Source organism: Canis lupus, chromosome 19, assembly GCF_003254725.2.
Source record: "Canis lupus dingo isolate Sandy chromosome 19, ASM325472v2, whole genome shotgun sequence".
NCBI classification, from domain to species: domain Eukaryota; kingdom Metazoa; phylum Chordata; class Mammalia; order Carnivora; family Canidae; genus Canis; species Canis lupus.
In genome coordinates, this window is record NC_064261.1 from 19,296,533 (window position 1) to 19,320,225 (window position 23,693).

The following is a 23,693-nucleotide window of genomic DNA, read 5'->3' on the forward strand; positions in this document are numbered from 1 at the left end:
CTTTTGTGGAAACAGTTTGTGTGGTTACAGTTGCTCTTATGGAGTGCCAACAAGGAGCCACCAAATCAGATTCTGTGGTAAGATCCTCTTTTAAAAATTGCCCATTAATACGACAGCACCAAAAAAGGAAAAATGAATCTGTGAAAACAGTTGCTAGAAGGGCTTCAGGTAACATATCAGGACAGCCTGGAGAGTTGGTTAAGGGCAGGGGCTTTGGATCAGACCCCAGCCTAGTCACTTGTGCCTCTAAATCTGTTTCCTTGGGGATCCCCGGGTGGCTCAGGGGTTTAGCACCTGCCTTTGGTCCAGGGCCCGATCCTGGAGTCCCGGGATCGAGTCCCACGTCGGGCTCCTGGCATGGAGCCTGCTTCTCCCTCCTCCTGTGTCTCTGCCTCTCTCTATGTCTATCATAAATAAATAAATAAATCTTTAAAAAAATAAATCTGTTTCCTCATCTGAGAACTAGGGAAAATTATGTTCTTTTCATCCTAACAAGTAGGTTCTAAATGTTCCATTCATGTTATTTTTTCACTTAAAAATGGTTTTTCTGCTTACATAGGGACAAATGATTTATGCAAATTGAATTTAAATTTAAGGCAAATTAAATCCAGGGAATAAGAACTGCCAATTATTTAGTGTGTTATCTTTGTATCAGGCAGTTTACATATTTAAAACAGTCTAATTCTGATAGTAACCCTATCGGAGAAATTTTACTCTCCCCATTTTACAGATAAGAAAACAGAGCCTCAGAGGGATTAAATAATTCTCCGAGTTCACACACGACAGAGTTATTAAGAGGCAATGTAGGAAATCATACCCAAGACCTCTGACTCAGAAGTCTGTGTTTTTTTCCTCTCTATCTCATGCCATTCAGCTTCACAACATTTAAAAAATAACCAGGCTTTGTGTCTGTGTGGCCTTAAGGCGTATGATATCATTGCATGGAACTATCAGGCACTTGGGCTAAATTGCCCACATGAAAGAGTTTTCTTTTTAGCTGTGCCTAAACAAGCCATGAAATATAGAAAATAAAGCAATTTTTAAATAATCCCACATTATAGGAACATATTAATCACATACCCCTGGACTCCCTGTTATAGCTAAGAAAGCATCCTTATCCCTGTTTCTTTCAGCTCCTTTTGTACTCCAGACTTTTCTCCTCTCTCCCTTTTTGTGTGCCTAGAACTTTAGTATCCTTTACAATATCACTGCTAGCTTAGGCTTGCACTGTTGGTCACTGCTATATAATTGATCTGGTGCAGGGTACTGAAAACAGCAATCCGTGCTGATTTGGTCAACCAGCCTGGACCAAAAAATAGTGATAGGACACCACAGGCTGAGACTCAATGTCTGATTCCTTCTTCTGGAACATAGGAGGTTCTCAGGAAATGTTTTCTGGATTGACATTTAGACATGTTTTAGTTTTCCCAGCACATAACTGATAAAGTGTAATATATCAAAAATGTTGCTTTTATTAATTTCATATATTAAAATATATACTGAAATGCAGTGAATGGACAGATATATACCTTGAAGTAAGACAAATAGGGGATGTTTTGTAAGAGGCCCTCATTTACTATAATCAAAAGAATGCCTCTTTGACAAACCAGGAGTGTCCTTCTTAAGTGTGGCAAATGGTGCTTGCTTTAATGTTTATTTATTTAAGTTTTCCCATTGCCAAGAGGAACAAGTCTAAACCTCTTTTAACATGATCACTCCAATCTGCCCAATCTATGTATGTATCTAATTTCTTTTTCTATATTAATTCCATTAGCAAAATCTATCCTAGCCAAAATGTACTCTTCACTGCCTCTGGGTATTTCTTCCTCCGACTCTCTACCAACGATATTGCTGTGGCTTTGATGCTCTCGCCTTCTTCTCCATCAATCCAAACCTTTCCCAAAGTGAGTAAGTTCTGTTTTATAATGTTTACTACTCCTTTGGCAATTATCCATTGGTGTCTAATGTTGTGACCGAAATTGGAAAGCCAACTGATTTGGCTCTATTGTGCTGTAAGCTCTCTGAGGGCAGGGGCAACATCTGTCTTTTTAAAAGCCCAGCCTCAGGATCTCACAGATAAATATTTCTTGAATGTCTAAAGAAAGGAAAGAAGTATGAACTCTTCTTTCAGAGTTGTCCTGGGCGAATACTATTCTATGTATATTTTGGTATCTCTTTCAGCAGTGAGCACACTGCCTTGAACAAAGTAAATAATCTTTTCAATGTACTAAATTAATCTTTAAAAGTCTATGCAAAATTATGTTTGAGGTTTTTAATAAAATGTTAAATATTTTTAATCCATTGATTCTTTCGTAAGATAATGGTGATTCTGATTTAAGTTAAATTAATTTCACTGTACTAGAGTAACTTTTATTTTTTTACGTTTGTTTTTTAAAGATATTTATTTATTCATGAGACACACAGAGAGACAGAGAGAGGCAGAGGGAGAAGCAGACTCCATGCAGGGAGCCCGACGTGGGACTCGATCCCGGGTCTCCAGGATCAGGCCCTGAGCCCAAGGCAGCGCTAAACCGCTGAGCCACCTGGGCTGCCCTAGAGTAACTTTTAAATATACCATTCTAATTCTCAAACAAACTAAAACTCAAGGAAATTATGTTGATCTTATCTACACCTTTAAAATTAAAGTGATTTAATTAAGGCAATTTTCTATTGTAATGGCTTCTTTGTAATATTCCCTAAATATGTCACTCCCTAATGTAACATGTATCTCCAGTAGGTAATAGTCCCTATATGTTTTTTCTTCCTTCCAACTCTTATTGACTCCACAGCCCCATCCTGTAGTCCAAAATGACCAATCCATCTTTTGGGTCTCTACTTAGATGTTACTTTCTTCAAGAATCTTTTCCTGATGTCCACCCTGCATCCTCCTCATGGACTGCATAGCACACACACCCCTTATTATATCACAAAGCAATTACCTAATTCTCCAGCTTCTGGAGAACAAGGGCTCTGTCTATTCTCTTATTCCAGCAGTCAGAATAATGCATGACATATAGTGGGTGCTTAACAAATATTTATTATGTGAATGAATGCCCTCAGGAAGAATGAAGGGTGACTCAGGCTTAATGTTTCACCTTTACATTGGTTCAGGGTGTTAGAGTCATCACATTAGAGGTAACCATTAATTTCAAAGGAACTTTAGAGAACCACTTCAAGAATTGTGCAACAACCCTTACCATGGAGAGGGTGGGGTGGGGTGGGGAAGGGATTGAAATTGTGCCAACAAAAGAATGCCCAGTACTGATTCAGTGGTATGGCCAGGAGTATGATAGTGCTTAATCCAAACTTCAGGAGTTATATAGACTTTCCAACAATTATCTTTCAGTTTATTGATAATGTTTTAATCTATTCTCATGATTGAGCCTATTCCATCTGACAGTGGTTCTCAGGAACACTTTACAGTCTTAAAATCATTGAGGATCCCAAGGAACTTTGGTTTATGTGGGTTATTGCTATCGGTATTCACTGTGCTAGAAATTAAAACATACATTTTAAAAATATTCATAAATATACTTTAAAATAACTGTGGTATAGCTGCTACATGTTAACATAACATTTTTTTCTGGAAATAACTATATTTCCCAAAGAAAATAATTTAGTGAGAAAAGTGGCATTGTTTTACATTTTTGCAAGTCTCTTTAATGTCTGGCTTAGTAGAAGACAGCTGGATTCTCATATCACTTCTATATTCAATCTGTATTGCAATATGTTGTTTTGTTTGAAGTAGATGAAGAATATCCCATTTCACACAGACATGTAGTTGGAAAACGAAGCAGCATTTTAATAACACTCTTAATAATTCTGGATATTCTTCTTTGGTGCTATACCAAAAATCAACAAGCAGTAGTTTCTTAAACCTTGTAATGTGGAATATGAAACTGTGTCAGTTTAATTTTCATACTCCATTATATTATAATTCTTCAATCTATCTTGTACTTTGAATGGATCTTTAACTCATGAATGATTTTATAACATCATGTGTAATTGGTTATTTGGAAAATACCGGCTCACTGAGTCATGCAGATCTTCCAAATACAATACATTTCATTGTATAATATCAAAAGCCACATTAATTAAAATGATCACAGTCTTATTACAAAAGACCTTAAATATAAGAAAGCGACCAAGCTCATGGTGACAGAGACAAGTTTTCCAAATTCTCTATTTTTTACTTGAAAGCTCAGAGTTTTCATTGAAAATAAGTACTTCCAGTTGTTTACCTTGAAGTGACAGGCTCACTTAATTTGTTTTGAAAAAAATATTTGCAAAACATCCAAGTGTAAATAACCATAGCTTGTCAGTTGTTCTTTCAAGTAAAACTATGTACCATGAAAAAAAAAAAAAAAAACAGCTAGTTTAGCTCATGACCCAATTACTCAAGGGTTTTAATCCAAGACTAACACTGCTTTGGGATGCCACAGAAGAATTTTATATGTGCCTTCCTTTTGCCATGCAGAATATTAAAAGGACAGATTCAAAGGTTTAAATAAAAAAAAAAAGAATTATTTTTACTGCTTCATCAAAGACATTCTTAAAAGAAAGAGACATATGTGGCAATGGAGACTACAACTCGAGTACAGTTTGGTTCCACTACCCCGGTTCATGCTAAGGTGCTAGCAAGTTTTACCCACCATTGCTTTTGTACTATTAGTGCAAATATCAACATAGTAGAAAAAAATAGCATCTTATAATTAATACAATAATAGCTTTGGCCTTGCCAAACTCCCTGAAAAGATCCCATGAACCCCACAAGGGGTCAATGACCATACTTTGAAGATGGCTGCTTTAAGACCAAGGAGTTCTCTCATATAGACTTTAATTATATTCTTAATTTTATCATCATTTCGGGCTCTTCCTCCCAATTGAATAATAGTAAATTTCGGGGATCCCTGGGTGGCGCAGCGGTTTGGCGCCTGCCTTTGGCCCAGGGCGCGATCCTGGAGACCCGGGATCGAATCCCACATCAGGCTCCCGGTGCATGGAGCCTGCTTCTCCCTCTGCCTATGTCTCTGCCTCTCTCTCTCTCTCTGTGACTATCATAAATAAATAAAAATTAAAAAAAAAATTAAAAAAAAATAGTAAATTTCATAGTTTAAAAGTAATTTCAGAAATAGATAATTAAATCTCTGCCAAACACTTGAATATGGGGGATCCCTGGGTGGCTCAGCGGTTTAGCACCTGCCTTTGGCCCAGGGCACGATCCTGGAGTCCCGGGATCGAGTCCCGTGTCGGGCTCCTGGCATGGAGCCTGCTTCTCCCTCCTCCTGTGTCTCTGCCTCCCTCTCTATGTCTATCATAAATAATAAATAAATATTTTTTAAAAACCGCTTGAATATGGCATACTACTTAATCCTCACGAAACATCTGTAAGTCAGCTACAATTTGTTCCATTTTTATACTTGATAAAAAAAAACACAACACTGCAGTTCAGTGAGGCAAACCTATTTACCCCATAGCAAATAATTATCTGAGTCTACAATTAAATACAAGTCTGTCTGACTAAATAGTGCGTGTTCTATCTAATGTGGCATATCACCCAAGTCTGAAGATATTTAATATGTATATATTTTTTGAGAAGATAGGTATATTGATATATGCAAATCCTGATGTTTAAAACAGAAATATTTTTATAGAACTCGTCACATAGATTCGGTCTGTCATGAATTGTCTGCGTTAACGATAAGTCACTTTAATGCCTTTTGGACTCCGTTTCTTCCTACTGGCAATTTTAAAGCACTATCTCAGCCTCCAATTGATTCAAACTCCTCACCAACTCTGAGATTCACAGGCCAGCTAGGGTGCTCTGCCCATACTGAGGAGGGAACTGACCCTCAGAGGACTTCACGGACTTCTGAGCCTTTCCCTTTCCACCTGCTTTCCCCTCAGTATCATGCAATTAAGACCAAGTGTCTCACATAAGAAAGGCCGACAAGAGTACAGCCTCTACACAAGTGCTTTCCTTATAACTTTTTCTCCTTTTCCTCAAGGCCAAACTGCTAGGATAATGAACTTGTGTTCTCTGCCCCCATGATCCCACCTTCTCTCCCACCTGCTATTATCTGGATCCTTCACACACATATACTATAAACTATAATTGCTTAGGTGGAGATCACTGAGACATTTGTAAAGAGTAGCAGTTGCTCCTCAGGCTGTGATCCTTCGACCACACTCTGCACTGGTCAGTAGGCCCTTCTGCTCTTGGCTTCATCAGTCTTGCTCTCTCCTAGTTTCCTCCTCCCTCTCTGGTCTCTGTCTCTTTCATTTGCAGGCTTCTCTTCTTCCATCTGCCCCTACGTGAATGGAACATTGGTGCTCTGCCCTGTTCCATGCTAAGTCTCGTCCTGCCTGCCTTCTTCTTCTCCCTGGCTTCAAGAAATACCTGAATGCTGATGATTCTTGGTGGATCTTCCAGCTTGGATTTTCTCTCTTAGGAACATTCCTTCCAACAGCCTATAGAGTGCTGTACTCAGATGTCCCACATCTGCCTCCAACTCAAGAAGTTTAAGACAGAATTCAGTACGTTCCTACCAGAACTGCTCCTCTCTCTATGTTGTTTCTCTTGGCAAATAGTACCATCTCCTACCTTCTTGCCCCTACCAGAAACCTCCATGTCCGTCTAGACTACTCCGGTTCTCCCTTACCCTCCATATCCAATCAACCACTAGGTCCTGTCTCTATTTCCTAAATATCTCTAGAGCTGTCCCAAGTTCCCAGTTGGCACTTCCACGGTCTTATTTTTTTGTTGTTGTGGTTTGTTTGTTTTTTTTACTTCCATGGTCTTAATTGAGCCCCTAACTCTTTCTCTGGAGATAACTTCCTCATTGCCATCTCCTTCCCATTTGTCTTCCATAAGAATAGCAGACATAACTTTTTAAAAACTCTCATTGGACAGACCCCCTTGGCTCAGTGGTTTAGCACCACCTTCAGCCCAGGGCCTGATCCTGGAGACCCAGGATCAAGCCCCATGTCGGGCTTCCTGCATGGAGCCTGCTTCTCTCTCTGCCTGTCTCTTTCTCTCTCTCTGTGTCTCTAATAAATGGATAAAATCTTTAAAAATAATAAGTAAAATAAAATAAAAACTTTCATTGGATGGCAGTTAGAAACCTTAACACAGGTTTTTGCATAAAACCCTTAACAGTTCCCCAGCCATGCACCGCCCTTGGGAGAGTTTCGGCTCTTTGGGCCCTTAGAGCCCCGTGGCCTGGCCTTGCTTACTTTCAGCTGCAACCCAGCCACACCGACCTTCTCTCAGTTCTCAGCACATAGCAAGTGCTTTAACACTTTCCTAAACTCTTCACTTGCATTCCTGTCTGTGGAATGCCCTTTCCTCCCCATCCTTATTTGCCTGGCATTCTCTTCCTCATCCTTCAGAACTAAAATCTCTATCAAGAGTACCTCCTAAAGAAGAGTTAGCCATTTCCTTTCCAATACTCCTACTTATTACAGTGATAATCCCACTTTCGTTTGTGCCTCTGTCTCCCCACCAGGCTGGGAGCTCCGTAAAGTCAGGATACACTAGGTCTCACCTTGAAATCACAGCACAAAAATATACATAGTATTCGGCAGGCACTTAATAAATGTTCATTAATGAATGCCCAATGATCAGCTCTGGGTCACATCCATTAAATGCTGGAGTCATTTCCCCTGATCTCCTGAGTAGAGACCAGAAGACCCCCTTTCCCACTTCATTGTGTCATATGCTAAAAAAACAGAAAAAGAAAGAAAGAAAGAAGAAGAAGAAAGAAAGAAAGAAAGAAAGAGAAAGAAGAAAAAGCTTGCACAGTGATGTCAACATCCCTGTTAGTATTTAAATATTCTACAGCTTTTACAAAACTACTTTGTAGGGTATAAACAGTTTCATAAATCCATCTAATGGCAGTGTTCTCACCTAGGAGCCACAAAACTTCGGAAGCCTCGTTGCACCGCCCTCTGTGACCAGGTATTTTAACAAAAAGACCATAGTTGTTAGTACGACCTCGGTAAGGGTGCTTCTCATCTTATTTATCTCCATTTCTCCGTGGCAATAAGAAGGGGGCAAGTACTTTTCATGCGTTCAGTACTGACACCTGTATCTTAATAAACTACATTCCGAGAACTTAAAATTCGAGGGTATAAAAAACCAGGTTTGCTAGAAACTAGGTTCGCATTTGGGAAAATGAGATCACTAAATCACTCAGCACTCCCCCCCCCCCCCCCAGCCTTTTTTCAATGCCCTGGCCAGGTTGCTAATTAGGTAACTTCTTATCATAATTACCTAGTCAGCCTTAATGGCTTCACACACTCTGCTCCGTCTCTCACTGGTCCTGTAGGGCCGCTTTTCAATTGTTAAAACAGCTGCTGAGTTTTCCAACCGGAGGAGGCTCGCTGCGCGCCGAGGGGGCCGCGCTCCCCGAGTGAGGGCTGCGGCGGGTGAGAAGTGGGACATGAATGCACAGTTTGCACACCCTGCTTTCCGCCTCCGACCTTCTGGATCTAGCTCGTCTCTCCGCTCCCGCCTCCCCCCCACCCCCCATCAACCCGAGAGCCCCCCTCCCATTGTGCACCCGGGTCTCCCTGACGGTGCGAGGGCCCCGCGCACGCCTCTCCCCGGGGTTTGCGGCTTGGCGGGGGTCTCGCCGGGCCCCCGTCGCCTACCCCGCGGCAGGCGGGGAGGTTAAGGACCGCGGAGTGTTCCTCGTGGTGCGGGGAGCGCTGGGTCGTGGCGCGCGCGCGCGTGCATGCGTGTGCGCGTGTGTGTGCGCGCGTGTGTGCGTGTGTGTGTGTGTGTGTTTGCGCGCGCGCGCGGTGGCGCGCAGCGGGAGGGAGGGAGAGAGGGAGGAACTGCGGGGGGAGGCAGCGGGCAGAGGAGGGAGGGGGCGGGCGGGGGAGCGGCTCTGGGCTTCGGCGGTGACACTCGGGAGCGCACACACTCCCCGCTCGGAGCCGCGAGCGAGCGGAGCCACCCGAGCCGCGCACCCGCCTCCGCCGCGCGCCCGGCTCTCCTCGCGTCGCCCTGCAGCCCGGCGCCGGTGCCCCGAGCGGCCGCCCGCGGAGCCCGCGACAGCCCGGCTCGGCGCGGCAGCCTGGTCCCGCCGCCCGGGCCCCCGCGCGCTCCCCGCCTTTGGCGAGGACGCCCCGCACTTCCCCGCTCTGTCCCGGGACCCCCGCAGCCCGCGCTGCTCCGCGCTCCACTTCGCGGCAACTTCGGCGGCCGCGCGCCGCCAGCCTCGCCCGCCTTTGAAGTTTGCAGCGCCCACCGCAAAGTTGGGACACTTCGGCCGATTTCTTTTTCTTCTTCCTTTCCTTTTTTTCTTTTATCTGCCTCCCCCTCCGCCTCCCAGCCCCTCCGGGTCCTGAGTCCTGGCGCTCAGCATCTTGGCCGGGGACGTGGACTGTTCCGCACACCACACCTCGGGGAGGGATTTTTTTTTTTTTCTTTGCCTCTCCCCCTCCCAGGAAAATCACACAGATCTTTGCAAGGTAAGTGGCGAGAGGAAAGCCGAACTCCGACGCCCCGGCTCCGCAGCCCGCCAGCCCCAGACCCGGCGCAGGGAGCGCTCACGCCCCGGGGCTCGTCTGCGCGACTCGGACGGGCCCGGCGAGGTTCCCGGTCGCCCTGGACGAGGGCGCCAGAGCCCCAGGAGCTGAGGGCTTAAGGGGCGTGGGGGGCAGGTCTCCCTCGGTTTTCCACGCGGGCTCCGTGCGGGGAGGTGGAGGCACGGTGCACAGGCCGGGGACACGGGGCTCCCGGGGCCCGGGCGTGGCGGAGCCGGCAGAGCCGCCGAGCGTCCATCCCGGGCTTGGCCGGGCGCCGGCAGGGCTGCAGCCTCCGCTTAGGTTCGTGCCCTCTGCCCTTCGCTCGCGAAGCCTGCGGGACCCGGGTCTTGCCGGCGCGTCGGCGCGGGACGCAAAGCGAGGCGCCTGCGCTGCGTTCGGGGCTCGCCCGCGGGCCGGGCGGGCGCGGGCTCCCGGGGGGCGGGGGGCACTGGGGACCTGGGTCCGCTCCGGCCGGTCGAACCCCTGCCGCCCCGGCTCCCCGTTAGCCCTCCGCCTGGTAGCGAGCAGCGTTGGAGAAACTTCCTCGAGCTGAGCAGGGAGGCCTGGGACCGAAGCTGCTTTGGCCTGGGGGTGGGGGGTGGGGGGCACCGGCGCCGCCAGCGAGGCCCAGACCGCGCGACAGGCCGTCGTGCCCTCGCCCTGGGTGTGCACCAGTCGTGTCCGCTGGGGTCGGCGCTACCTTCAGTACGGAGCTGAGAGTTGGGGCGGCCCCGACACTCGGGGATCGTGCGCACGAGTGGCCGCGGGTCCCAGCTCTTCTCCTGGGACACTTGGCAAACTGCACAATTTAGGGTGCAGTTTCGTTTGGTTGTGCGCCCCTCCCGCCCCCTCCCGCGCGTGTCCCCTCGCGAGGCCTGGGGAATCGGCCGCAGCCCCCAGCACCGGGTCCACGCGGGTCGCCGAGGCCCTCGGAGTTTGCGGCGGGCACCTCCGCGAGGGCGTTGCGCTGTCCTCCGGGCCGGGTCGTGGGTCCCCTCCCGGTGCCCTTCGGGCGCTGTCCATCTCCCGCTCTGGGTGCAGGTAGCTCCCTGAAACCAAGACCTTGGGCGACAAGTGAAGCTGAGAAAATACCTCTGGGTTCGATTTTTTTTTTTTTTTTTTTTAAACATAGGTGCTCTTAGCAACTTAGTTGGGCTGGTTAATTTGTCTACTTTTCACCATTCGATCCTACTATGTCAGAAAAGAATTTCTTTTTTTCCCTTGGTCGCTGGCCTCTCCGATGCGCTGCCCTGCGTCCCGCACCGCCCTCGCCCACCCCTTCTTTTGCCCGGGCTTCCTGAACTCTTTTTCTCTTCTGAAGGAGGGAATCTCCGCACCTCCTCCCATTTTCCTCCCATTTTCCTCCCATTTTCCTCCCACACGGTCCCTGAGCGCCTGTGAGAACCAGGGGAGTCGTCAATGGGAAAAAATAGGACCCCCCGCTCCATTCTCCGCCCCTTTCAAACAAGCAAAATCCTCCCTGGGCTCGCAGAAGTGGAGATAAAACATCCCTCCAGAGGGAGCGGTTTTGGGGATTTGATGGGATTGAATTGTTTTATTATCCTGAAAGATGTGATGGATGGATGCGAGAGCAGATATGCATACGGGGCAGAGTGCGCCGAGGGCTCTCAGTATTTATCATTATTGATTATTGTTTATTAAGGATGATAATAAGGCCGTACCCTAGCTGAAGACCGTGTTTATATTTGGTTTTCATTTTGTGTCAGTCTCTTATTACAGTGGTTTCAGAAAGTGAACACACCAAAAGGGTATTAATTCCTCACACTCATTCTGCATATGGAATTAATTAAACGTCAAAAAAGATACTGTCATTTTTACCAAAGTTCTAACCCATGAACTTTTCGGAGGTTGCAGTCTTATGAAATGCCCTCGTTTGCCTCAGTCTGTCTCCTTAAAGTTCAAAAAACTTGGCAACATAATTAATTATGGTCCCAATTCCCATTTTCAATCTAAACCTATATGCAAGATTACATTAAAATATCCCATCATTTATCCTTTAAAAGTGACTCTGATGAGTTTAGGTTCTTCAGGAGGGGGAATCAGCTGGGAATGAGGGGTCCAGAAGTTGGAAAAATTAGTGACTATTTCAGATTTCACTAAAAAATCCTTTCATTCTTCCTTTAGAGAAAGAAATTACAAGTGTTTTCTCTGCATAATTCTTAACTTCAGCGAATGTCCTTAATCTTTACCACACACCAGAAACGCCACGGCTTGCAGCTTTGTCTGTATTGTTTTCATTTTTATGTCAGGACGTTTTATTCATTAAACCTGTATGTGGAAGTCACAGGCTCCACGTGGCAGCAACACTCTGTTTTGATTAGTAACTATCATAAAAAAGAAGCTAGAACTCTGTAATGGGCCTAAATTGCTAGGAATCATGTATGGTTTAAATTACGTATTTATTTCAACAGGAATGAAACCATGAATATAAAACATCTTTTAATCACTTGCAGACACAGCTTTTATCTCTTAAGATGTAACAAAATATATAATTGGAAAATATCCTTCTAAGAATGAGGGAAGCCCTGACCCTCATTTTATTTGTCCTGCGTCTATTGAACATATGTCTGGTGACATATGAATGGTAAAAAGCAAAGGGTGATGTCATAACCTTGGCAATCCCATGCTGAAGGAATGCTGACGTAGCCATCGTAGCCCCCATCGCGGGTCTGTCTTCAGATAACGTAGTGACTTCTTTGATTGGCTTCATGAACCTGGTGATCCAGATATTTGTTTTCTCACTTGGATTTATTGACCAGAGTCTCCTTGTGATAGGGGAAAAGTTGTGTGGTAGAGCCCTGATTACTTGGGATGGAAGAGGGAAAGGTAGAAATAAAATGCACCTGCCCGCTGTTACCCTCCTATGTTCATTTCTATTGTACTTCTGCTCAGTCTATCAAGAGGCCAAATTTTTTATTTCAAACTGACTGTGTTCTTGTTGTCATTGTTAGGACATCATCGTTTTGCAACGATGAATGAGTAGATATTGGAAATATAACGACTATGCCTGAGTTTACAAGTAGTGAAGAGTAGTGTGAATTCCTCATAATGTGCACTAAAAAATTTTTAATCTTTCTTCCTTAGTTATTCCAGTGATAGTGTTGAATGCAGTGACTGAGCGGTGCTTTCACACTTTTTTGCTCCCCGTCTCAGTGTCAGGACTTGCTTTGGGGAGCCCAGAGTAGCATCCAAGTAAGGACTGGACCTCGCCAGGGTCAGTTGCCATCAGCTTAGTCACTGGGAGGAAATCCTATCCCAAAGGCATCTATATTGGGCCAAAGGCAAGTGTGATCTACAAAACTCATTCAAATTATTCACTTGAGCTTGAAACAGTGTCTAGAACCCCTAAATGTCTATTTTGGAACTACTATTCTGAAGAGTGTGATTTATCCTTATCCAGTTCATTCACAATCATTCAGTAGAAGTGACAACTTTTAACAAGTTATAGCTGAGTAGTAAGTGGTAAATGATGCTAAATCTTTGCTTTCAAACTGATCTCAAAGTTAAAGTCCTCCAAAATTTAAATACTCCATTTAAAAATGCTTTGCAATTTGAACCCGGAACTTAACACTAAATCTTGCCTAATTTTAACACTGTGTTATGGTGTAAATTGATACCTATGATATACACACTAATGCTGCCACATGTTGATTTTCACCTAGGAAGAAAAGTAAATAATCTTGCTACTATTGTTTAAAAAAAGAATCAGTATGACATAGAAAAGCAAAACGCTAATATTTTATTACATCATACTGATCTTAAATTCAGTTATATTTCTGGGAAAAACTATGCCATTTGGATGAATCTGTGTTAGGACGTGTGTTTAGATCCCTTGCCACTTCTGAGATGACACCTGACATTTGCATTCTGTAGCCCACCAGTGCCCGAGCCAGTAACTAATGCAGGTGTATTCTTGGCTGCTTACTTCCTGAACACATTTCCGAAACCTGAAGATGCTATATTCACACATTCCCCTTTTCTTTTGGTAGTTTACTGAAACCAGCAAACCAACTAATCTATACATTTTAGTATTTTGCAATATTTGAAAATTATAAAATATATACTATTAACTGATCCGAGATTTTAAAAGATATTACTTGTTTCACACTTTACAAATTAAGAGTAAGGTATTTGATCAATATAGGATAAAATCAAACTGGCCATGTTTCTGCAGATTTTTCCCTTTGGGATAGACAGATTTGACCACAGAACAGCTGGGTATTGGGTCCTGTTACAATGTCAAAATTTTTAAGAACTCACTGAACTAAATGTGATTTAAACTTTAAAGTCCACAGACCTCAAGTTTTTAAATATAGAAACTTCCAAGATTACATGTCATTATTCCATCAACAATTTCCAGATCCTTTGGAAACTGATTTATTATAGTAAGTTGGTGAGTAGTTTTTGGTTTTGATTTGTTAATTTTTCCTGTATCCAATTTGAAAATGACACATATTTAAAATTTTGTATATTTCTCTGAAGTATTCTTAGTTTCACTTGTGAAAACTCTGAATGAATCTTTAAAAAAGAAAACTATGGAAGAACGTATACAGTTAACTTTTCCAATGTCCCTTAATTGTTCTTTTGAAAGAATTTGTTGCTATTCTTTTGAAAGAATATAGTTATGAGAAAAAGAAACATTTTTAGAAACAATGGGTTATATTAAGTTTGGAAGGAACTCAATAAAAACATAATTACACATAATTAGAAATGGACTCATTTGAGCAGACCTCTTAGACAATAGCCTCTGCAGTGTGGGGGTTTTAAATATAATAGCCAAATAACAAAAATTGAGTTAGCAACATGCACTCATGTCTGTTTTCTAATTGGAATGATTACAGCCAATCTCACAAAGAGTGGTGACTGACTGTAGTACATGGTAACTGTACAAGTTTTTGTCTTCTCCCGGACATGAAAGTGAGACACACACTGTCTTCTTCCAGCTGTGTGCTCAGAGGACATATATTCCACAATCTAAAGACATAGCCAAAAAATATGAACGGTATTCAAGTGGGTGTTTTATCTGTAACTTAAAAATCATCGTAACTACATTTTGTTCTCTGAGCATATAGAATGAGACTGAATTTTATCATTTTCTAAAAGAAACAGTAAAACCTGAACTCATAATTAGAAAGATTTGTGAAGGGTGATATCTTGTTTTTGAAATCACCATGACTTTTATTTAAATTTTAGTATAGAAACTATGAACAAATGTTTATTTGCAAAGATAGAGAATACTGTGTCTGGATAGATGACAAAATGAGGGGCAACATTGTGATACTTACTTGAAAATATTATATTTAAAAGGGAAAAGCTAGTGTAAAAGGGCTTGATTTATTTAGGGTTATTTTCTCTAACTAAAGGGCTACAAGAGTATAGATGGTTATGATTTACAGCACATCATAGTGAAAAATAAATCTCGGCAATCCATAGGAACCTAGGAGATGCCTTTGATTACTCTCTTTCTGTTCAGGTCATGTGTACTCTAAGCTCATGGGCATTCCCAAATGTAACTCTCTGCATTTTATTTCTGTAACAAAATATGTTTCTGATCAAACTACCAGTCATACCAAAAAAAAAACAAAACAAAAAAACAAGCAACTCACATAAGCATAAATGTACTTGATCCCTTTTAGTTATCTTGTTTAAAATACATTTAAAGACAGACAACAAATACATTTTACCTATAACAATACACAAGTATATATGTCTTGGTTGAAACCTAAATATTATTCATATGTTGATAGCACTCAATAAATGTCATAATTCATAGTAAATCACAGCATTCACTAAAATTCAGTGATATTATCAAAAGCTTCAAATTGGGATTGATTTAGAAGTAACTGGATCCTATAATTGAAGAGAGATTTGTTGCCAACAGTGGTGACAGAGATCAGAAACAGCAGTGGTAGCTAAAAACACCTGGCAAACTGAGAAAAGACAGCAATCATTTATCTCTTGGCCTCCCTAGGTCTCAGATATTTTAGTTCTAGGGGTGATCCTTTGAAGGTTGCTAAAATGCTATGAAAATATATTACTGTTTTTAATGAAAAATGAAACTGCCTCTTAAATAGAAGATAACGATTTGACCTTCTGAAGATCACAGTAGCAGGCATAACTGTATTAGTAGATGGACAAGCCGGCAGGTCCCTTGAGAGATGGCCTGAGGTATTGGGGAAGCCACCCTGCCCCCAGTGTTACCAAGGTCTCTCATGGTACTAAAATGCTATCTGCAAAACGATGGTTTTTCATTTTTGAAGTAATTTTGTTTTTCAGTGTCCACTACAAATATGAAAATAGCCCTAGGTATTCTCTTCTTCTGATAATTGATTTTGTTTCTTATATACTAGTTTAAGTTTTACCAGGGGCCAGCTTCACGGACCACACTTGGAAGGGCTTCCTGTGCTTAGTTGAATGCTTGTCTGTCACCATCTTAAAATTCTTAGTTTCTGAACAAGAGATCTTGCACTGGGCCCCACAATTTTTCATTTTATACTGGGTCCACAAAATATGTTATTCATCTTCTTTCTACCTTGATGTGAATTTAAGATATGGAATCTCGATGTTGAGGAATTGGTAAGGACATTGAGGTTATCTTTGCAAGGTTAGGTCTAGTGAATATTTGTATTTAAAAACTTATCTTTTCAATAAAATGAAAGAAACAGAATACTCTTTTAAACCACTGAGGTACTGAACAGGTATCTAGCTTTTGATAGTATTGGTCTTGTAAAGCAGAGGTCTGCTGTAAATACTTCCTTTATTATTTTTAAAAAAATTTTTTTAATACTTCCTTTAAAAGAAGTATCCTCTTGGCCTCACAAGATGACCCCTTATGATGAAAGGAGAAAATATCAAAAGCTCTATTTACATTTACTCTTATGTGTAAATAAGGAAAAGAAGTTTTGTTAACATTGTGTTAATATATCTATTGACAAAGGCACTCTTACTCAGCATATTGGATGGTCATTAAAAAAATCAATAATGATAGAGGTGATAGCTTCTGTGAAGTAAATATAATAACAGGTGAAAATAATGACATTCTAATCAAGATTTAGAAGTCAGCCCTACCTACCCACAAGTTAACCAGAGAAAAGATGTGCAGTGTAGGAGCTCATCCAATATAATCAACTATGATACTCACCGCAGTGTCGAATGCCTTAAGCAACATATATTGAATCCCAATTCGAAAAGATTTGGAGACAACACATTACAGAACCAGAGGTCTTAAACAGAAAGCTGAAAGAGCCCTCAAATAAATTAGTCACCATTATCTTTAAAAGTATTCTTAGTTTTATGTGTAAGTATTTGATAATTCCTCTGTTACCCGTAAATAGATAATATACTCCATTATCTTCTGAAATTTTCAGTATTTTAAGAGTTTAAAAAAAGTTATCTAACCTGCCTAATGCTTTCACACAAATATATATTGTATTACATTTTGAATTTTTTATTCGAGATTTTATTGTTTCTCCGTAAAGTTGCCAGTTATTAACTTATGTTAAAGTTGTTCCTGTACTTTGAACTTCACAAGGTGAATGGATATTATCCTACTTATTAACAATATTATTACTCTGAAAAACCCTCAATTGTTTACAAGGTACTGCCTGCCACATCCATCATTTTCCTTAATCTTCACAGGAACCCAGTGAGGAAGATATTAATCCTCCTACTGCTGAGAAATCTGAGACTCCGTTTTAGTTAAGAGACTTACCTACACTCACTAACTTTTAAAATAAAGTGGAGACTCTGGTTTCAGAAGCAGAATTGATGGAAATATTTAAAACTCTTAAACTGATATTAGTTTCCAAATTACTTTATAAGGAAACAATTTGCTTGGATTTATTTTCTTTCTTTCTTTCTTTCTTTCTTTCTTTCTTTCTTTCTTTCTTTCTTTCTTCTCTTTCTTTTTACAATTTAATGATTCAAAAATATCATTGAGTTTATCTAAATTCATAAGACCTTAATCATAGACAGCTTATGTGCTAAATGTTTGCTGGTTTTGGTTATGGTTAACTTGCTAGGTAATTTTGTAGAGGAAGACGATTACACTTTTCCACTTTTAAGTCAGTATGTGTTAAGGTACAACACTGAAAATTAAAAAATCTGCAGAATCCCTTTTTAAATTAGTGTTAATTCCTAATAATTTACCTTTATAGTCATTCTAGCAATCTAGTAATAATGTGGCATTTTTAAGAGATAAGATTTTAAGTTAGATCTGTTTTAAAATTTTTGAAATAAATGATCTCCCCCCAAATTGGATGAAGTTGTACATTTCAATGGAATAATGAGAATTATTATAGACACATATTCCAAATAGTCTAAATGTTGAAAGTCCTTTAAAACATAATGAGTAATAAGTAAGCTCAAACGGTGAAAATATGTATATAACACACACATTAACACTTCAGCCAGAAAGTTCAGTCTATAATTCTTTTAAAATCTCTATATTTAAAGTTTTATTTACACTTACATAGCAATGACAACAAAGAGGCAGTTTGGAAACATCTTTTTTCTCTTGGCAGGCTCTATCCTGTGTAATGACCACTAAACACCGTCGATCCCCAACACTCACCAGCTGCAGCCTTTCCCTCATGCGTCCCTTAAAAATTTTTTTTTTTTTTAGGAAGAAAAACCACACCTAACTGTGTATCTTAATTTTTATGGGGAGGGAAGTAGAGAGGAAATAATTGTGGTCAGCATTTTTGTGGCTTGTCATCTCTCTGATTGTTGCAGACTTACGTGCTTGTGTTATATCATCATAATTTACTATAAACTCTTCATTAAAAGTGACTGTGGGGTCTGTCCACATTATCTGCCTTTTGAGTGCCCTGTTCTTTAATCATCTCTTAATCCAGAAATAATAATGCAGAACATCCCAGGAACTGAGCCTGATCCTCAGCTCTCTAATCTCGACACGTGCATCTGAAATCCTTTGCTAGATCCAGTGCCTAAACAGCCTGAGCACACTCACCTTTGAATCCGTTTAATCCATCTTTGTTTGTTAAACAATACTGATGCCCTCCAATATGGTCTATCAAGGCTAACAAAAAAGAATATTAAGAATTTCCTACTGTTTTATGTGATGATTTTTAAAAACCCAATGTGTTGGCTTTCCTCTGTGTTTCTAGTCAGTCTTTGATGAAATAGGAGCCTAACTTTTTCCTGATTAGGTAAATTCAGATAGAATAACCTCTTGCTGAGACTCCTTCTGATACCTGTTTAAAGAGCAGGTAGATCAAAACACGTACCTTTTGTTATTGAATAATATTTTGCAACTAGTTAGAGAAGCTGTTTTATAAGCTGACTTATAGATAAATAGAACCCTTTTTCAATTGAAAAGAGCATTCGTATCCACTATTTTAAACTTCATAACAACCCTGGGAATAACTGTGTCCATCTTGTAGATGAGGAAACAGAGACTAAAAGAGATGAAGAGGCTTGTTCAAAGTACAAAAGCCAATCATGGTTTAGTCAGAACCTCTTCAATTCAGATCTTCTTACTCGAAGTCCAGAGATCATTTTCTGTTTTACTTTGTCAGTCTTTTAACTGCTCCCAAACTTGGAGACATTAGACCAGAGAGTGAGCTACAGAAAGAAAAGAGAGGCGATAACGTTAACTACCCTTTCTTTCAGGTTCTCTCAACTGCGAGATTGTCACGAACCAGTGTCCTTGGGGAGTATTATCTCATCTCTCCGAAGACAGGGCTCTACATTTATAGTTTGTTTCTGGCCTTAGATTTTGTAAGAGAGATCACAGAAGAAATACGTATTTGAAAACTGTTACTTTAACTTATTTCTTTTTACAAGAACACGACAACTGCATACTTGGGTAGCCCCCCCTTTTTTCTTTTTTCTGGAAATAAGAATAATTTAAGGTTTAACTGTTTTAACTACTTAAAGTTCCCGGGACATATGTCTCACTCTTCTATCTTTGAATTATATTACCCTGATTATCGTTATTTTTAAATTACTACTTTAATTTTGTCCTGTGCTTTAGCACTGGAGGCAACCTCAAAAACTTTTTGATAGTAGATAGGCTTTAATGCTGTCTTATCAAAATAACTGCCAATTGGGGGTAAAGAGGCAAAGTTTTGGGACCATCACGTATTTGGGAAAATATGAGAATGGGTCCATGGAATCATATGCCAATTCTTAGTCTATGGTATTTATAATTCTATAGTAATTATAATTTCTTTTTGATAGCATCTTATTTCTCAGTATTTGCCAGTTGCATTAAGTATACGAAGAAATTAGAATCTTGTCACAATCTCCTAAAAATTCCACTAGGCCATTATTATTGGGCTTTAATATAAACATAGACATATTCCCCAGAGGGAGTAAGCCTGCCTGTCATTGTCATCATCGTCGTCGTCTCCTCCTCCTCCTCCTCCTCCTCCTCCTTCTTCTTTAACATAAAGAAGATAGGGAAAAGAAAGCTGTGAAATTGTGTTGATGTAATAATAATATTCAAAGTAAAAGGGGGAAAGGATGTGTATAATCTCCGTGTCATCTATGCTAAATAGATGTTTAGTACATTACATTTGGTAATGAGTAGAAATCAGAAAAATTAGAAAGTTAAAATTAGAAAGGTAAAAATTAGAAATCAGAAAGTTCAAATAACAAGGGATACCTGGCTGGCTTGGTCAGTAAAGCATGCAACTCTTGATCTTGGGGTTGTAAGTTCAAGCCCAATGCTGGGTGTAGAGATTACTTTAAAATAAAATATTTTAAAAAGAGTAAGAACAGTGAAAATACTGGAGAAGAAAATCACAGTGCCACCATTACCAGGTAATCCGTCACAGGATTGGAAGAGACAGAGCTACTCAAAGTACAGCCCATCAGCTATGAGAATCTGCTTCTGTGCCGAGATAGTTAGAGAGGCTGGAAGCCAAGCAGAGGGATCAGGATCCCCACACACACCTTTTGAATTAGAATCTGCATCTTAATGGGAAAACTGAGTGGTGTGATTGCACACTCAGGTTTGAGAAGCACTGTTCTATAGCATTTCTATTTTCTGATCAGAATGTATCCCAACCAAACCATATTTTACATGTGTTCAGGGGAAAAGAGGTCCTGCTGAGCAGTGCACTGTGTTATTCTTACTAGGACATGTCTGTGTTTTTAAGGACAGAAAAAATGCATCCTCCTACCAGGCCCCTGGACCATCCAGCACATACCACCCGTCTATGGCAGCCAACCAACAGGTTTCCATGAAGTCAACCTTCAAAAGATTAAAGAAACACTCCCCAAATTTTTAAGTCTTACAAAGTAAACCTTTTTATGCCCATAAAATTGTCAAAAACATCCACAACTTCTTTTCTATTTAGCTAATAATATCTCTTGTGAAACAAATTTCATAAATCAGCAATAATAATCGGTTTTATTATTTTCAATTTCATTTACTTGTTACATACCCACAAAATGTCATGAACGTCTGCTTGGCATTTGGGTTCCACGATCAGCATAAGAACTGTCGTAAAGATTGCATCTCCTTTCTACAGAACCGGGCATCTCAAGAATACACACACAGAGAAGTTAAAATGGTCCTGTGGCAGAAGTATGTGCATAAAAAGGTGCACAACGAAATTTCCTCGTGGTAGTAGATGCTTGAGTCATGGAGAATGAGGAGCTGCCACAGAGGCACCCTACAGAGGTGGCCCCTGTGCCCAGGGCTGTAGCACCTGTTGGGAGCTGGGAGCCAAGTGTGGGGAGTTGGAGGAGAGGAGCTGGGCACAGGGACTAGCGAGGTCAAGGACCTCAGGTGCCTGGACTTGATCCTCCAGTTCACGGGAAACCATCTGACTTTTTTTTTTTTTTTTACTTCTGTCAGCAGAAGAATGAAACATTTGTTTATAGTGTCACACTGTGCAAAATAAGGAGAAATGTGGGAAATAGGTGTGAGAAGCAGGAAGTGGATCATTTGAGGGACTGGCAGTTTGGACAGAGAAGGGAGAACCAATCTGAGAGAATAGGCAGCAGGTAGGTTGGCAGGATGTGTTGCTTAGTCAGGGATGGAGTCTGAAGAAAAGCAGGTAACGTCAAGGCCTAGTTTGGCACCTGGCAGGACGGTGCCACTGAGGTAAAACTAGCATGTACTGGTTTTCAGGCAGCATCTGGGTGACCCTTCAGCGGCCTTGCCAAGAACCACTCTTCCATTTCAGTCAACAAACATGAAAAGAAACCAAGGCAGCTCAGGAGTGGTCGCAGTTACTTAATCTGATGGTGGGCTCGATGGTGCAAAAGTGTCCTGGTAGAGGAAGGAATAGGGCCCCGATTCCCACTCCAGTCTGCATCTAGCCTGGTGAGGACAACACTGAGCCCCTTCACACCTTTGAGTATTAGGCACCCAGGCACCAGAAGGAAAATGGGCCTGGAGCTAAGAATCAGCCTTGAGACCACTCCCAGCTGCCTTGCATAGTCCAGAATATGAAGGCAGAGATTTCTGATCACCTTACTCCTTACAGTAAACTTCTTGAAATCAGTAGAATTAAGCAAACATTTATTTAGTGCCCACTTTGTGAAAGAACTAAAAAAGTCTATCTAAGAGATAGAAAAATGAGTAAAAAAATCTTTTCTAAAGGGCACTTACTTGAGTAAACTCATGCTATGAAAACCTCATGAAGATTTTTTTTTAAGATGAGAAAGAATATTAAAATAGCTATAATTCAAGTAAGAAAGTGCCATAAGAATCAAAGTCTCTGGTTTCACTGGAAGACCTCGATCCTGCCTTATCAACCTCTCATGTCCCCAGGGAACTTGCAGTAGGCCCCTAATAAACACCAGTCCACTCACTGGCAGGGTACGGAGAGGGCTCAGATAACAACCATCTAGGTTAGTATCACACTGCTGCAGTCCTATTAAGAATCTTCCTGTAGATTTTGTAGCTTTTTTTTTTTTTTTTTTTTTTTTTTTTTTTTGTATATCACTCCAGAAAGTCAGGAAGCATCCTTTCTCTGTCAGAACACCTCCTACTTTTTAAACTGCTCTGTTCAGTTTAACGGCTTTGTCAGATAAATCTTTATTTTACTGAGTCCCAAACTCCTTCCTTGTAGACCCATGCCAGCCGCTGGGACTAGCTGGGCCAGCCAGAGTGCTTCTAATCCCTCTTTCATCTGATAACGGACCTTAAAACATCTGGTGTCACCACCCATCCCAGCATTCCTGGATTTAACACTGGCCAGTTCTTCCTCGCCAGATGTGATTGTGGCTGCCTCAGAGAGTCAGTGCTGTCTTCTGGTCCCTGTGGGCTGCGCTTGTGTCCCTCTTAGTGGCTGAGGGTTATAGCTAAGGCACAGGTGGGGCAGATTTTTGGACATAAAGCCCCCTGTAGACCGAATAGATCCTTCCCCCTCGGTCTCCATGACTTAATCCTCTGTTCAAGTCCCTGTGGAAATGTCACTTCCTCAGAGAGGCCTTCCATGACCACTCAGCCTAGGAGGGCTCTTCCCCACCCCCAACATTCCCTCCCAGGGCTCCCTCCGACCTCTTCACACGTAGATGCTTAGTCATACCTCACCTCCCTCACTTACCTAAGGGCCAGCCTTGCAAGCATGAGGACATCACACATCTTGTCCACTGCCCTATTCCCAGTATCTCAGGCAGTGCTTGGCACAGAGTAAGTGCCCAATAAACATTTGTTGAATCAGCCGGTGAACTCTGCAATTCCATCATGCTTGCTCTTTAAAAAAAATAAAAAGAAAAAAGTTCCTGTTGTCGCTGCCATGTTGATGAGTATCACTTTTTATTACATCACTGGAAGCTGGGTTATAAAGATCTCTTTGATCAAAACTTTATGGAATATTCAGCCCATGTGTGCAGCAGACATAGCTGGGAGAATTACCGAAGCAATTTTTGAAACCAGGTTTGTCATGAGAACAGGAGTGTCTTCAAGGCTGAATAATTAAATACCTGGTTTTGTTAGTGTGGTAAATAGAATGAGAAAAGCTTTTAAAATTCTTGAAGTTCCTTTGAGAAGGTAGTATGAGATAGATGGAAAATACGTGAAAATTTGAGGTTGTTGCTGATGGATGAGTGAGAGAGATTATTTTTAGAATCTTTGTTCCTGCTACAGTATTTTGTTTTATCCTTGCTGTGGCTCTCACACAAAACTAGTCATGCTCTTTGCTCAGCAGATG

General features: G+C 41.4%; 1 protein-coding gene and 1 long non-coding RNA gene across 3 annotated transcripts in view; one reads left to right on the forward strand and one right to left on the reverse strand.

Moving 5' to 3' along the window:
• Positions 1-8,721, reverse strand: part of LOC112642729 (uncharacterized) — a 48,698-nt gene extending 39,977 nt beyond the window's left edge. Inside the window, exons 1-2 of one of the 2 annotated variants that reach the window (XR_007403886.1) lie at positions 8,656-8,721; positions 8,276-8,421 (exon numbers count right to left, since the gene is read on the reverse strand). This is a non-coding gene — a long non-coding RNA (uncharacterized LOC112642729). Of the gene's footprint in view, positions 1-8,275; positions 8,504-8,655 lie in introns of those variants that run through there. The other variant, XR_007403887.1, reaches the window with a different exon arrangement.
• Positions 8,722-9,102: 381 nt separating this feature from the next.
• NDNF (neuron derived neurotrophic factor) overlaps positions 9,103-23,693 on the forward strand; it is a 40,376-nt gene continuing 25,785 nt past the window's right edge. The window contains exon 1 of the mRNA XM_025420492.3: positions 9,103-9,480. The gene's annotated coding sequence lies outside the window, so the exon portion shown is untranslated. The remainder of the gene's footprint in view (positions 9,481-23,693) is intronic.